The sequence below is a fragment of the Hyaena hyaena genome, unplaced genomic scaffold (genome assembly GCF_003009895.1).
Source record: "Hyaena hyaena isolate Hyena2069 unplaced genomic scaffold, ASM300989v1 scaffold_25, whole genome shotgun sequence".
In the NCBI taxonomy this organism is placed as follows: Eukaryota; Metazoa; Chordata; class Mammalia; order Carnivora; family Hyaenidae; genus Hyaena; species Hyaena hyaena.
This window is the reverse complement of record NW_024080657.1, coordinates 5,343,565-5,358,330: the sequence shown is the minus strand read 5'-3', so window position 1 is coordinate 5,358,330 and position 14,766 is coordinate 5,343,565.

Below are 14,766 nucleotides of genomic sequence, written 5' to 3'. Positions count from 1 at the left end.
CTGTGCCGAACACTTGGGAGACCACGGTAAGGAAGCACAGAGGCTTACACTCCAGGATGGGAGAGGTAATATGTACAGGTACACAAATCAGAAGGTGGAGTACAGTGAGTGTTATAGAGACAGAGCCATGTCGTAATGGATAGACAGTTTTGAGAGTGGCAGAGTGGGGTTACTACTTTGGGTTTGGGGGGTCGGAGAGGGCCTCTCTGAGAATGTGACATCGGAGTAACACTTGAACAAGAAGGTGCCAGCCTTGCCAAGACCTAGTTTACTGGAAGAACAATGTCAGGACCCCGTGTAACAAGTGAAAACGGCAGCCACACTAACGATGGTGGAATAGTAGTGGTTGCTAGCGCTGCTGGGACACTTGTGTGACAGGCACTGCTCCAAGTAGCCTGCACACTCCCCACAACCCTGTGAGGCAGGCACTGCCCCCTGCCCACTGGACAGCTGAGGAAAATGAGGCACACAGAGGGTAAGCAGCTTCTCCAAGAGTAAATAAGAACCAGAAGTAAAGAAAGTTGCTGGGTGGCCAGTGGTCCTGTCCCCAGGGTCCCAGCACTGAGATGTCCCAACAGGAGAGATGATCAAAGAGCCCAGGGCTGGGGCGCCTGGGTGGCTTAGTCGGTTAAGCGTCCGACTTTCGCTTAGGTCATGATCTCGCGGTTCGTGGGTTCGAGCCCCGCGTCGGGCTCTGTGCTGACTGCCAGCTCGGAGCTTGGAGCTTGTTTCAGTCTGTGACTCCCTCTCTCTGACCCTCCCCTGCTCATGCTGTCTCTCTCTCTCTCTCTCCTAGAAATTAAAAAAAAAAAAAAAAAGAGCCCAGGGCTGAAATTAGGTAGCATTTTGCTGACTATGTGCAGGGCCCCTGTTTCCATCACCAATTTCAATGCCAGAGTCCACCTGAGCAGCAGCACCAGAGTGATATGATCAGCCGCATGGATTTGGCAACAACCTCCCCACGGATTACTCCACTCAGAAAACGTCTGCAGCACAGGACTGAGTGTGGAATGGGAGGGGGGCCGACAGCCACATACCTCCCACTGCTGACCTCATTTTGGCTACAGATAACATAGTTAAGAATAAGAAAACCGAGAGATGGGGTGCTTTTATTCTTAAACCCGCTTTCTGGTTCACTTGAACCATCAGTGATGGGAGGACCTGAATCCAGCCTCAGACATGGCAAACTTCAGCGTGTCAGGAAATCAAACGGTTTATGTCAAAAGATCCAGGCAGAAGCCCTCGCCTCACCACAGGCAGGAAGAAGTGTTTGCTCTCTTGTGGACTCCACACTCCTCCTTCCTGAAGGCCCCGACCTCAGCTAAAATTGTCATCGGCCCCCTCCCCAGCTCCCGTCCCCTTGTGTCTCCTTGTTGTCATTAATAGAGCACATGTCACACTGTAGCATTACAGGGCTTGCATAGATGCTGGAGGAGGAAAGGAAAGAGAGGGAGGGGAGGTCCAGGCTGAAGGGCAAGGAGAAGGACATTGCAAAGCCTGCTCCTAACGAGCTCATAGCTAATGGGGACTACGGGCACATAACCACGGGAGGAGAGCCCAGTCTGGCACGTGGTTCAGGAAAGATGTGACCAGAAGCGGTAGCAGAGCCAGCGACAACTTCCACTGTGGAGGACAGAAAAGTCCTTTGAGCCAAGTCTTGGGAGGTAAGTAGAGGTCTTCCGGGCGGAGAAGGGAAGGAAAGGGCAGTCCAGGCAGAAGAGCGAGCATACGCTGAGACAAGACTCATAAAGGAGCCCACTGCGTACCGGGAGACAGCACTGGGGTGTCCTTTAAGGCTGTAGACGTCACCAAGTTTGGTTCCTCCTCCAGAGTAGAAATCTGAGAGCCCCTGATGACCCCTCACAGCCATGTGCTCCCCATATCCAGACACCAGGCCCAGCCAGTTTTGCCTTATAACACTTTTTAGCTTCGCCCTGGACTCTGGTCCCCACCGCCACCATTGCCGTTGAGGGTCGTTCATCCACGGCCTCTTTGCCAAGTCTTTCCTTTTACGGTAGCCTGCCTCCTGGTTCTCCTCACCCCAAGATGTCCACTCTCAATGACTTCTGTTTCTGAGCCAGCTTTGGAGACTCTACCTGACTAGCGGTGACCCAAGGAAGGTGACCCTTGCTTCTGCTAGAACCCAGAGAGCCCACCAGAAGATGAACTAGGAAAGAAGTAAACCTGCCAAAATCAGAGAACCAAGGAGCAGGACCATAGCTGGGCTGAGGATACAGGGAGGACTAGTTAATTAATTGTGGAATTAATTAATTCCACGATACTGTGGGCCACTTTCTCTGAGTCAGTCCCTACTCTAGGCACGAGGTATGAGACGGCACACACATCATAGAAACCCGGTCCCTAGATGTCCCTGCCCTCATGGAAAATTGGAAAAGACGGCTATTAATCAAACAATTACACAAGTAAATGTAAAATTTGTGATAAGCACTGGAAAGAAAGTTTCAAGGAGGCTCTATGTGCTTATAGTGGTGATGGAGGCAGTCAAGGAAGGCTTCCAGGGATGGGAGACTTGCACTGAGATCTGGAGGGTAGGTTATGAGGTGAAGGGTGAAGAGAAGGAGCAGCTTCATGTATTAGTTAAAAACGTTAGCCTCGGGGTGATCTCATCTGGATTTGAATCCTGTGCTCACTAGTAGCTCATTTGGGCATATTAGTTCACCCTTGCAGGTCTTGGTTGTTTTGTATGTATATACACCATATTGTATGTATATACACCATATTGATGGTGGTCATTATGAGAAGGATGATGGTAGTATGACACTGAGGAGGAGGAGGAAGACAATGATGACGATGAGAATGACTTTTGTGCCCACAGCAATAGGAACAGCAATAGGCAAATGCCCTCGGGTTAGAAGTATGGTCAGCACGGAGGGTAAGAAGTGCGAAGGGGAGTTTACTAATCATGTCTCTTAAGGCAGACAGAGCCAGGCTCTGCAAATGCCAATTTACAGACTCTAGATCCCAAGCTTCTTCAAAACGTAATCAAAGAGCTCTAAAATGGATCCAAAAGTGTGCTATTATAGTTGATCCTTAAACAAGGGAGGGTTTATGGGCACTGACTCCCTATGCAGTCAAAAATTTGCATGTATCTTTTGATTATCCCAAAACATAACTACAAATAGTCACTGTTGACCAAAAGCCTTACTGATAACATAAACATATGGTCCATTAACACACATTTTGTATGTTGTATTATGTACATTCTCACAACAAAGCTAGAGAAAAGAAAATGTTAAGCAAATCATAAGAAAAAATACAATTTAGTATTGTATTTATTGAAAAAAATCCACATATAAGTGGATCTGCTCAGTTCAAGCCTGTGTTGTTCAAGAGTCAACCGTACAGTGATGACTCAGATTCAGTTAAAATTTATTGAGTTCTCTGCCTTAAAAAGTCCTGCCCTTATGCCAACAGTAGTACCAGGGGACCCAGTGTTAACTGAGCACCTACTATGTGGGGGACAATGATTTCATTCTATCCTCATGACACTTACCAGCTGGCAGACACCATATTGAGTTCTAATATGTTTGTAAACAGGATACAGATATTATGCCCATTTCACAAAAAGGAAAATAAACAAGGCACAGAATCTTTAAGTAATTACTCAAGTCACACGGCTAATAACTAATAAAGACAAGGTTTCAACCCAGGCCCAAATATCTCCTAGTTTAAGCCCCTTTTCAATGTACCACAATGCCTTTTGGTGCTTAGGCAGAGGACTGCAGACTTACAGATGCAGGGCTATAGGGCCCAGTTGACAAAGAAGCTCTCTCCTGCTTTATCTCTGGAGTGGGGACAGCTCCCCAGATGCTAGCAGAGTTCACAGAAAGTCCTCAGGTTTTGCAGTAACCAAGAGGGGAAAAGGATGTAAATGTTCACCAAGCCCCTCCAAGATGGTAGATGTTTTACATACATTACTTCATGGAGACCAATCCCATTCCTTACCCCTACTGCCCCCATTTATAGGAAGAAGACAACAAGACTCAGAAGGTTGCAAAATTCGTTCAAGGTCACACAATGGGGAGCAGCACGTTTGATCCTGGACTGCTTAACACCAAAGCCCAGCCTCATTAGCCCAACTATGTTCTTTTGTGGTGTAACACACACACAAACATGCACACATACACATGCGCACACACATGCATGCATACAGACACACATATATAAGCACGCACGCACAAGCATGCCCATACACACATGCATGTACACTCCCATACACACACACCATACACACACACATATATAAGCCTGTGTGCGAGCACACAAACACACACACGTATACAGCCAAACACCGTGATGGACAATTAGACAGATTTTACTCCAACTCTGAATGCATATCAATTCATACTGCTTTGAAAGATACCCCACCTTAGAGACCTGAGCAGGAAGAATAAAGTAGAGTGCTGCAGCTTTCCTTATGTGTTTAGGCTGCAGCATGGCTTTTATATATTTCCAAGCACCTGACTGCCTGCTCTGTGCTCTGTGAAGGATAATAGATGATAACAGCTGAGGTTTCAAGATATAGGCTTTAGACACTGGAAAACAGGCTTTTGTTGGCTATTTATTTCATAGTGTCCTCAGCTCCTCCAGGCACTGAAGTTACTACCTATCTCCAGGCCAAGGGCTGAGTGGGGACCCTGGAAACAAATATGGGTCCATGAATAATGACTAGTGCGTGTGCCTTTCTGGAGACAATGGTTAAGTGTGAGTTTCTAGGCAGACCCGTCCCTTTCTCGCTATGACCTGAGCAATTCATTTAACTTTTTTTTTTTTTAATGTTTTTATTTATTTCTGACAGAGAGATATAGACAGCATGAGCAGGGGAGGGTCAGCGAGAGAGGGAGACACAGAATCTGAAACAGGCTCCAGGCTCTGAGCTGTCAGCACAGAGACTGATGGGGGCTCGAGCCCACAAACTGTGAGATCCTGACCTGAGCCGAAGTTAGAGGCTTAACCGACTTGAGCCACCCAGGCGCCCCCATTTAACTTTTCTATGCTTCAGTTTCACCATCTGGGAAATGGGAAAAGCAGTGTTACCCACCTGTCTGATCTGAGGCAGCTGTTGCTGAGATAATGTGGACTAACGAACATCCCCAGGTCTCAGAGGTTTGCCATAACAAGCATTTCTTTCTCACTCACAGGCCTGCAGGCCAACAGGGCAGCTCTGCTTCAGGCTGTAGGTTGAGTTCGGGTCTCTTTCATTTTAGGATAAAAGGAAGCAGGTATCTGGAATGTGATCTTCCCATGGCCAGTCACAGGAGTGCAGGAAGGCTGGACAAATCACCTGAGCACGTTTAAGGCTTTTGGTCAAATGTGGAGTGAATTGCATCCACTCATTTCCCAATAGCTAAGATTAATCATATCGCCAGGTCTAAAGTCAGTGAGGTGAGAAAGAATAGTCTACCCACGGGGATGGCATGAAAGAGAGGGGAGGTATTCCAATTACTATTAGTATACAAAAATGTACTCCAAAACTTAGTACCCCACTTTATCTTATTAGTAACTACCCTGGTCAGGATTTGGGGTGGGAGGAGGGCTCAAGCTGGGCTCAGCTCTCTGCTGTGGTTGTAGACAGGCAGCAGCAGGGCCTGCGGACATCCAAAAGCTCATCTGGGCTGGGTATACAGGATGGCTCCCTCACATGGCTAGCACTTACTGCTGGCAGTCAGCTGGGCTGTGGACCAAAGTGTCCAGATGTGGCTTCCCCAGCACAGCCTTCTCAAGGTAACTGAACCTCTTCCGTGGTGGCCTGGCTTTCAGGGCACACGTCCCAGAGCTAGCCTCCAAAGGAGCATCAGTTCCATGGCATTCTACTGGTGACAAGTCACTAAGAACAGCCCAAATTCAAGGGCAGCGTACATAGACCCCACCTCTCAATATCAAAGAATGTGCAGGCATGGTTTTAAACCATCATAGGAGGCACAAGAGGAAGGGAAATGAATAAATAATATTGTCTACCTACTCCCTCCCCAGAGCAGTGATAGAGATAATGTGTGTAACGCAGAGCAAGCACTTCATTAATGGTAGCCACGCAAATCACAGAGTCACTGGGTGGAGATGCCAGGTGACCCACCTGCTTGTCAATTTAGTAGAGCTAACTGGACTCTACCTTACTAAGGCCAGAGAACAATGGGACTACTGTTCACAGTTCACTTGCAAGGTGCCAAGTGTGTACTAGGAAGTTTCCAATCGGGGTCTCAACTAATCTCAAGAAGCCTGTGAGGCAGCACCGTTACCGTTATCTGTATTATCTGCAAACTCTCACATCCACATCACCTCTACAAGCTCTGTAAACATGCTGCCGTCAATGGACTGGGGAGAGCAGCCAAGTGTCCCCTCCCCAGCCCTTACCCCTCCTCCTGGTTTAATGGTCCCAACAACGAAAAGTCCACGCAATCTGCTTATCCCCTGTCACAGCACGAATCCCACTGTGTGTCACTCTGGTCCCACTGCCATGTCCTGGAGAGCTCCTTGGAAACGGGGACCATGGTTGATCTAGCACCAGACCCTGGGTCCAGGGCGGGACCTGGCCCAGAGGAGCATGGCCATCTTCCATTTGTTCTTCCAGGTCCACTTACTATGCTTCTCTACCTATATGGACTGTATCAACAGGTTCCCTTGACCTCTGCTACTAGTAGGTCCAGACCAGTAGCTTGCTTCTGGTCCCCACTGTCCTGCTCAATCCCTCCAGTGCCCTCCATTCACTCACTCTAAGGCCCAAATGCTACCAGAGGCCTACACGAGCTCTTCTGTTCCCCCCAGGTCCTTCTCCGAGAAGTTGCCTAGATCTGGTCGGCTCTCAGCGGAGGGGATGCACCTACTACCTGTCCCCAGCTTTCTCTCATGCCTCCCTCCACCCAGGCTCCAATACCTACTGCTTCCTTCTGCCCCCTCCCTTTGGCTCTAAGGAGGGGACTAGCCCCAGCATGGCACTACATTTTGTCCGGTTCTTAATAAATAGCCAGCCCTTTTAGGGGCACCTGTGTGGCTGAGTTGGGTAAGCATCCAATTTCAGCTCAGGTTATGATCTCATGGTCAGTGAGTTCGAGCCTCGCATCAGGTTCTGTGCTAACAGCTCAGAGCTTGGAACCTCCTTCAGATTCTGTGTCTCCCTCTCTCTCTGCTCCTCCCCCGCTTGTGAGCTCTCTCTGTCTCTCAAAAATGAATGTTAAAAATTATTTTAAATAAATAGCCCGTTTATTGATTCCTCCTTGAATTAACCTAATTGGACCACGCCATCTGCTTCCTGCTGACCCTCACTGATCCGGACATGCTTGGGGGACAGTTACCAGATCGCATGTCCCCGGCTGCAAGACCTCGGACCACGGACTCTCCTGGATGCACAGGCCCGGCCAGAAGACCCAGGATGCCGTGGAGGTCACGACCAGTTCTGCCTGCAGTGAGTGTTCAAACTGCCAGAGCACCTCCCACGCGGGCCGTCAAGCTTCCATCCAGGACTTCCTGTGGGACAGAGTCATCTCTCCCCTGACATATCAGTGACAGAGAGGATTTCAATTAGAGCCAGGAGAGGCCTCTGACGCCTGACGTATCTCACAAGTGATGGGGAAGTGAGCAGGTCCTGCAGTGCCCTGAGGCTTGCCAGCCTGCTTCTGCCCTCTCCTCCTCCCACGAGGCTGGACAAGCACCGTGAGCCTTCTCCAGGCCCACGGCCAGCCCAGTGCTTCCGGCTCCCACTTGAGGAAATCTCCCAAAGCATCCCGCAGCAGAGAGCGCGACCACCGTCATATCTACTTACAGTCACGGCCCAAATCCCCACTGTCCTGCTCAATCCCTCCAGTGCCCTCCATTCACTCACTCTAAGGCCCAAATGCTACCAGAGGCCTACACGAGCTCTTCTGTTCCCCCCCAGACCAAGGCAGGGTCTCCTGTTTCACAATCTCAAAACACCCTGGACTCTCATCATACTTGTGACTCATCAGTCACTTACACAGTCATCTACATTGTAGTCTCCATCACTGCACCCGTGTTAAACCCTAAGTAAGGTCATGAAGTCAGATCAAGTCACTCTTCAACTCAATTTTTTGGCTGGCTTTCCTTTTCACTAAATAAATGCTAGTCTTCACAGTGACCAGGAGGCTCTACATAGTCAGGGCACTGTGACCTTCTGCCTTTCTGTCTCTTGAGCTCTGCCCCAACCAGCCTGGCCTCCCTTCAGTGCCTCAAATAGGCCAAACATGCTCCTGCCTCAGGGCCTTTGCACAGGTTCCTTTGCTTAGAATATCCCTGCTCACATAGCCCTGGGATCCCCACCTCCTAACTCCTTTTCATGTGCTTTAAAAGATTCACCATGCCCATGGAATAGGCAAAGATGCAAGATATATGAACATTCTTTTTTTCCCCAAAAGCAAATGTATAGTACCTTTATTGGCAGAATAGCAGGCTCAAGGCACTGCCATTGTGGGACCCGGCTTTCCAATGCCAGGTAACCCTTGGCGTGCTGCTCTTTTTCCTGGTTCTTTCTTGGGTCATGTAACCACCGTTCTGGAAGTGAGGAACTCACAGTGAACATCAGCTCCAGTCTATAAGGTTCCCTTTTATGTCTGATCACGGTATTTGACAAAATAACTCTAATATTTATCTAGCACAAAAAATTCATAATCATAAACAAGAAGATATTTTAAAGAACAAAAGTGAGAGGAGATTTGTCCTGCCATATTTTAAACGTATCACCAAGGTACAATGTGGTAGAGTATGTTCGTTTTGCAAATAACATGGAGATGGCTCTCAATAAGTATCTGTAGAATGAAAAAAATAAATGAACAAATGGAATATCTCTGGTGATCAGAGAAAGGTAACTTTAAACTATGACTACAAGTGGCAAAACACATGTAATAATAATACTTAGTGTTAAGGTGGGTATGCGAAAGACACGAAGTTTTGCTGGTGAATATATATATTAGTATAACCTTTGTGGCCAAGCAAATTAGTTACATATTTGCATGTAAATGTCAATTACAACACTGTTTATAATGCATTGGGAAGCAACATTTTGTCGAGCAATAGGAGATGAGTTAAATTATGGTATCTCCATACTACGGAATACCATGATGCCATTAAAAATGACAATGTAAATACACATTCTTGACAGGGAAAGATGCTCACAATATACTGCTAAGTGCATTTTTTAAAAAACAGAATTTTAATCTATGTCACAAATATTTATAAAAGGCCCTCTGCTGGCCTGACACAGATGGGAGTGGAAGACTCAAGCAGGTCAGGATCTATTCTCATAAGGCTTACCATCTAGCAGCAGGGAAAGATGCTAAAAACAGTCTAAGCATCCTGGCAGAAAAGTGCAGGCCACTGAGGGGTGTCTAACAGGGAACACAATTTTACACAAAGGCCTTCTGAGTAAGGATGAGGGAGAGATGTCCAGGCACAGTGGGAGTAGAGGTGCAGGATGGAGATGAGTGAAGTTAGGCAGTGCTCTCAGAGGAGACAGGAGAAGTAAGTATGTGCGGGCAGGTCAGAAAGGCAGACCTTGGCAGAGGAGATTAAGGATTTTTATCTTTATCCAAATACAATGGAGAAAGGCAATGAAGAAATTTAGGCAGATGAGGGACATGATCAGTCTACTGTTTTCAAAAGAACACCTTGGCTGGGTTTTGGAGAAGAGAATGAATGACTAGAAACCAATACGATTCCATTTTAAACTAGACACTACATACATTATATATACCTATGCATGTAATAAATACATCTGTGTGTATTATGTGACAAATATATATCAATGTATATTATATAAATGTTTATGCGTATTATGTGTATTTATATTTAGGTATATACACATAAACTTATGTAATATATATGTATACATTATATATACCTATGTGTTTTACATATACATCTATGTATATTAGATTTATAAACCCATTTTATTTGTACCTATGTATACAAATATATATCCATGTATATTATGTACATACCTAAGTAATAATATAAATATAGACTTATCTACTTAATGTATACTATACTTATATACTCAGGTATATTATGTATACCTATGTGTACTATATACACCTATATATTTTATACATATAAGTATATATTTATACGCTTAGCATAGTACACATATAGACTTCTCTAAACTATATATGTATATTATATAAACCTATGTGTATTATATGGCTGTATATATTACATAGACTATTTACATTATAAATAATATACATGGTATATGCATAACTTTTTATATATGTGTGTATATACACAATGCTATATATTTATGCATCTGCATAATATATAATTATAGATATATAGTCTACATCTATACCTATATGTGTATATACATATGTATATGATGTATATGCCCATGTGTGAACTGGCATTATATGCTTATTAAAAAGAAGGAGAGGGGCACCTGGGTGGCTCAGTCAGCTCAGGTCATGATTCCAGGATTGTGAGACTGAACCCCAAATCAAGCTCCACCCTACGCATGGAGCCTGCTTAAGGCTTCTCTCTGCCCCTCTCACCAGCTTATTCTCTCTCTCTAAAAAATTAAATTAAATTAAATTAAAATTAACGTTAAAAAAAAAAAAGGAGAGGAGTGACTGGGTGGGCTCAGTCAGTTAAACATCCGACTCTTGATTTTGGCTCAGGTCCTGATCTCATGGTTTCTGAGATCAATCCTGCATCAGGCTCTGCACTGGGCAAAGAGCCTGCTTAAGATTCTCATTCTCTCTCTCTCTCTCTCTCTCTCTCTCTCTCTCCCCCCCCTCCCTCCCTCTCCCTCCCCCTCCCCCTCTCCCTCTCCCTCTCTCCTGGGGTGCCTGGGTGGCTCAGTTGGTTAAGTGTCTGACTTCAACTGAAGTCACGATCTTGTAGTTCCTAAGTTCAAGCCCCATGGGCTCTGTGCTGACAGCTCAGAGCCTGGAGCCTACTTTGGATTCTGTGTCTCCCTCTCGTTCTCTGCCCTTCCCCAACTTGCACTCTGCCTCTGTCTCACAGAAATAAATAAAAAACATTTTTTAAAAAAAGTTTGTTTAGAAAGATTCTCTCTCCCTCTCTCTCTGCCCTGTCCCCGTTGCACACACACATGCTCTCTCTCAAAAAAAAAATTCTTTTTTAATTAAGAAAAGGAGAAATTTAAAGGCTCCTGGAGGCCAGAGGTAGACCCCGCCCAGTTCAAGCATCCCTTGGCTTGGCCAGGACACATGTGCAGCCCTGCAACAGGACCCATCTCCAGGGACCCAGAAAGAGCCCCGGGTGGGCTGCCTTGTGCCTCCAGATCCCTCTGGTGCAGGACAGTGTGGAGGGACCCCTGTGTTCTTAAAGGGAAGGTATTCTACTTGCAGCCTGGCTCCCCAGGAAACCACACAATGCAGAGTCTCTGGAGTTGATTAAGGCAATGCAGGATCCTCAGCCTGCAGGGACAGCTGTGAGCCATGGAGAGGAAACCTCAAGTCACCAAGTGCAAACCAGGAGCTCATGAGCCTCAAGTCTAGAAATAAGAATAGGACCCACCACCCCTGTGCTCTGTGGAGGGCTGAGTTCTGGCTCTGGAGCTTACAAATGGAGGCAAGAGAGTCCCTGACAAGTCCAGACCAAGAATGCAGCCCAGGGACAGCCCCAGTCCCTGTGGGTGCCTGGCAACCAGAAGCCCCAGCAAACAAAGGGATTCTGTCCAGGTCTGAGAAAAGCAGAATTTTATGTGCATATTTATTGCCCTCCTGGCAATTTCCAAATGCACTGTCAGTAGGAAACTGTCTCCCGGACACTAAGACTAATCAAAAGCCTGTTCAAAAACGCATTATGCAGGTACCTAACATAACCACATACATTAGTTTCTTATGGTTTTATATTCAATTCAACAAAAATTTACTGAGCACAAGCTCCATGCAAGACATCATGCCAGGTGCTGTGGGCGCACATGGCAGATAATACATAATCCCTGCTTGCCCCCCGTCCTCAGCTGCTCATGTTCTGGAGGGGGTAAGGAGCCACTCACACCACATGCCTCTAATAGGGAGATTGCTGCCCTAAGTTCTGTAACAGAAGTACATACAGCCAAATGAGAAACCTGAGGAAGTGACTGCTTCCGCCTGGGAATTGGGGATGGTTTAATGCAGATCTAATTTTTCCTGAGCACCATCTTTATTATTTTATTTCCTCCATATAGCAACCATATAGAATAAATATTATTATTACCCTCATTTTACAGATGAGAAAACTGAGGCTCAGAGAAGTTAAGGTTTCCCAATGGCACACAGGTAGTCAAGTCTGAATCCATCACTTGGGCTCTACGGATGATATCAGTGGTACTTTCCTAGAGGTACATATCATCATTAAGTAAGTAAATTCTTCAGAACACATATGCCCACACCTCACAGATCTTCTTAATCAATCTCCAGGGGAAGTCCCAAATATGTAGGTTTTAAAAAAACCCTGATATGAATCTTGAGTTATACCCCATTATAAGAGCTTGAATGGGATTTCATCAGATGGATTGGGGGGCTGAAGGGGGTGTGTGGAAGCAGTCCAGGTGGATGGAACTAGATAAGCAAAAGTGCAGAGCTAGGAAAATGTAGGGCCTCTTTAGGAACCAGTGGCTTGGCCCAAGGAGAGGACCAGAGGAAGACAGAAGTAATGTCTGCCAATGGGCTATCATTTCACTGGGGCCCCTCCTAAATACTCAGACCCCCGCTCAGGGCTCAGCCACACCTTCTCATCTGTCCACACAGCCCATGCTCGCCAATCAGCTGTCAATGAGTGACATCGGCTTGCATCATAACTGAAGGAAACCAGCCTCTGTTCAGGGAAAAGATGAAAGCCTGTCTGACATTACTGAGCACCTACTAATTGCCAAGTATTGCATTAAAGCCCTCTGCATACATTATTCTGGCATTCATTGATTCTTCCTGACAACTCTGAAAGTTGTATATCATTATCTGCATTGTTTAAAAGATTAATGAGGTTCAGAGAGTAATTTGCCCAAGGTCATATAGTCAATAAGTGACCTAGCCAGGATTCGACCTCACGTTGTCTCAACAATGGTGTGCCCTTAGCTCTGGGATTAAGTGCTCCTGGAAGGTTGTCCAAAGGGGCTCAGAAAAGAGAAGGCTGGATCATGTGAGGAAAAAGGATCAATGGAAACTGTTCCTGAGTAAACCGAATATAGCTCTTTACGCTGGGTTCCCTTAAAAAGACGAGCCTGAGACAAGGATTTTGGATGCAAGGATTTGGAGGTGATCTCAGGAAGCACCAGAGAAGTGAGACAGGAAGAGAAGGAAGCCAATAAAGGGTACAGGTGTACAGTTTACCACTGTGGGCAACGGGAGCTCCGTCCCACTGGGGCCCTCTGGGAGTCTGTGTGGAGCACACATCAGAGCCGCACCACCTAAGATCAAGGAAGCTGCTCTTTAGTTACGGGAAGCCTTTGGTGTATGTGGGAACTGTCCACAGGTTACCTCCAGGGCTGGCTGATGGGATATTTGTGGGATCTCATTGGCATCGCTGGCAATGACTGTGTTCAATACTTAGGGACTACAACAAAGCATCCCTCAAGAAGGCCTCCTTATAGGAATCAAATCTAGAAAATTGATAGGAACCAGATCAAAGAACTAAGCAGAATCATGTGAGATGAACAAGGAGGGCTCCAGACCAGAGGGTCAGGGCTATAATCTGATCAGATGTATTAAGGTCTCTAAGGAAGCAGGTGTGAAATTGGAAGGGGACTGGTCAACCACAGAAGGACAGATCAAATTGTCCCAGAAGCAGGGTTGATGGGGTCTGTCCCAGCCCCATCCAAGGAAAGGAGCTCATGGTCAGTGGATTACAAGGACTCTGGTCCCACTGGCCAGACCAGCCCTACCACAATATGGACATATCTCAGCCTGGTGCCCTTAAACATCACAAGACTGTCTTCCTTGGTTGGCTCCCTGGTCTGAGGGCAGACTCTTCCAGTACATTCCCATGTGAATCTGGCCCCAGAGAGAAAACTCCTATAATGGGAGCTTTTACAACCAGGATCATAGCTCAATATCCTAACCCCAGTTAATGTGTACCTACCCAAAATATGGCCCTGTTCCTCACAATGAAGTCAACAAGAATCCCACTTTGCATGGCCAAAGTCCAAACCCCAAACTAACCTTATTCTGAGTGGCCCCATGGCACACTGCCCTCCTGCCTTCCCCAGGCAACACCCTAAATTCAAACAATCTTAGTAATGTCCTTTTCCTTCTATTTAAGTTTCTACAGTAAGCAATGTGACGATGCTTCAAAGAGAAGGTGGCTAGGGACTCAGGCTATTGTTCTCACAATCATAAGCTTCAGACTCATTCTTTGCAGAACACTCTCCCTGACTGTGTGTGTACGTGTGTGTGTTTCTGTATCTGAATGTTTAGGTATCTGGGTGCATATGTATTTATGCAAATGGATGTTTGTGTAAATATGTGTGTGGAAGCAGCCAACATGAGCTCTGTAGGTATTGTTGTGAGTTCTGTGATCTTGGGAAAGTCATTAATAACCCAAACAAGCTGTTTCCACACTTATAAAATGGGTGTAACAGTAGGGCCAACCTCACATAACGGTTTGGGGGATAAAATGGGGTAATACTTGTAAAAGCAGTTTGGTGTAAGCCTGAGTGATGCCCAGTCAACGCCAGCACTTGACATTTTGGATTATCACTCAAGGTGATTCTGTGTGTATGCATGTATACTGTGGCCCCTTTAAGGTTCCACTGATATTGATTTATTTATGACTTTTTCCCTATGTCATGTTGTGGTC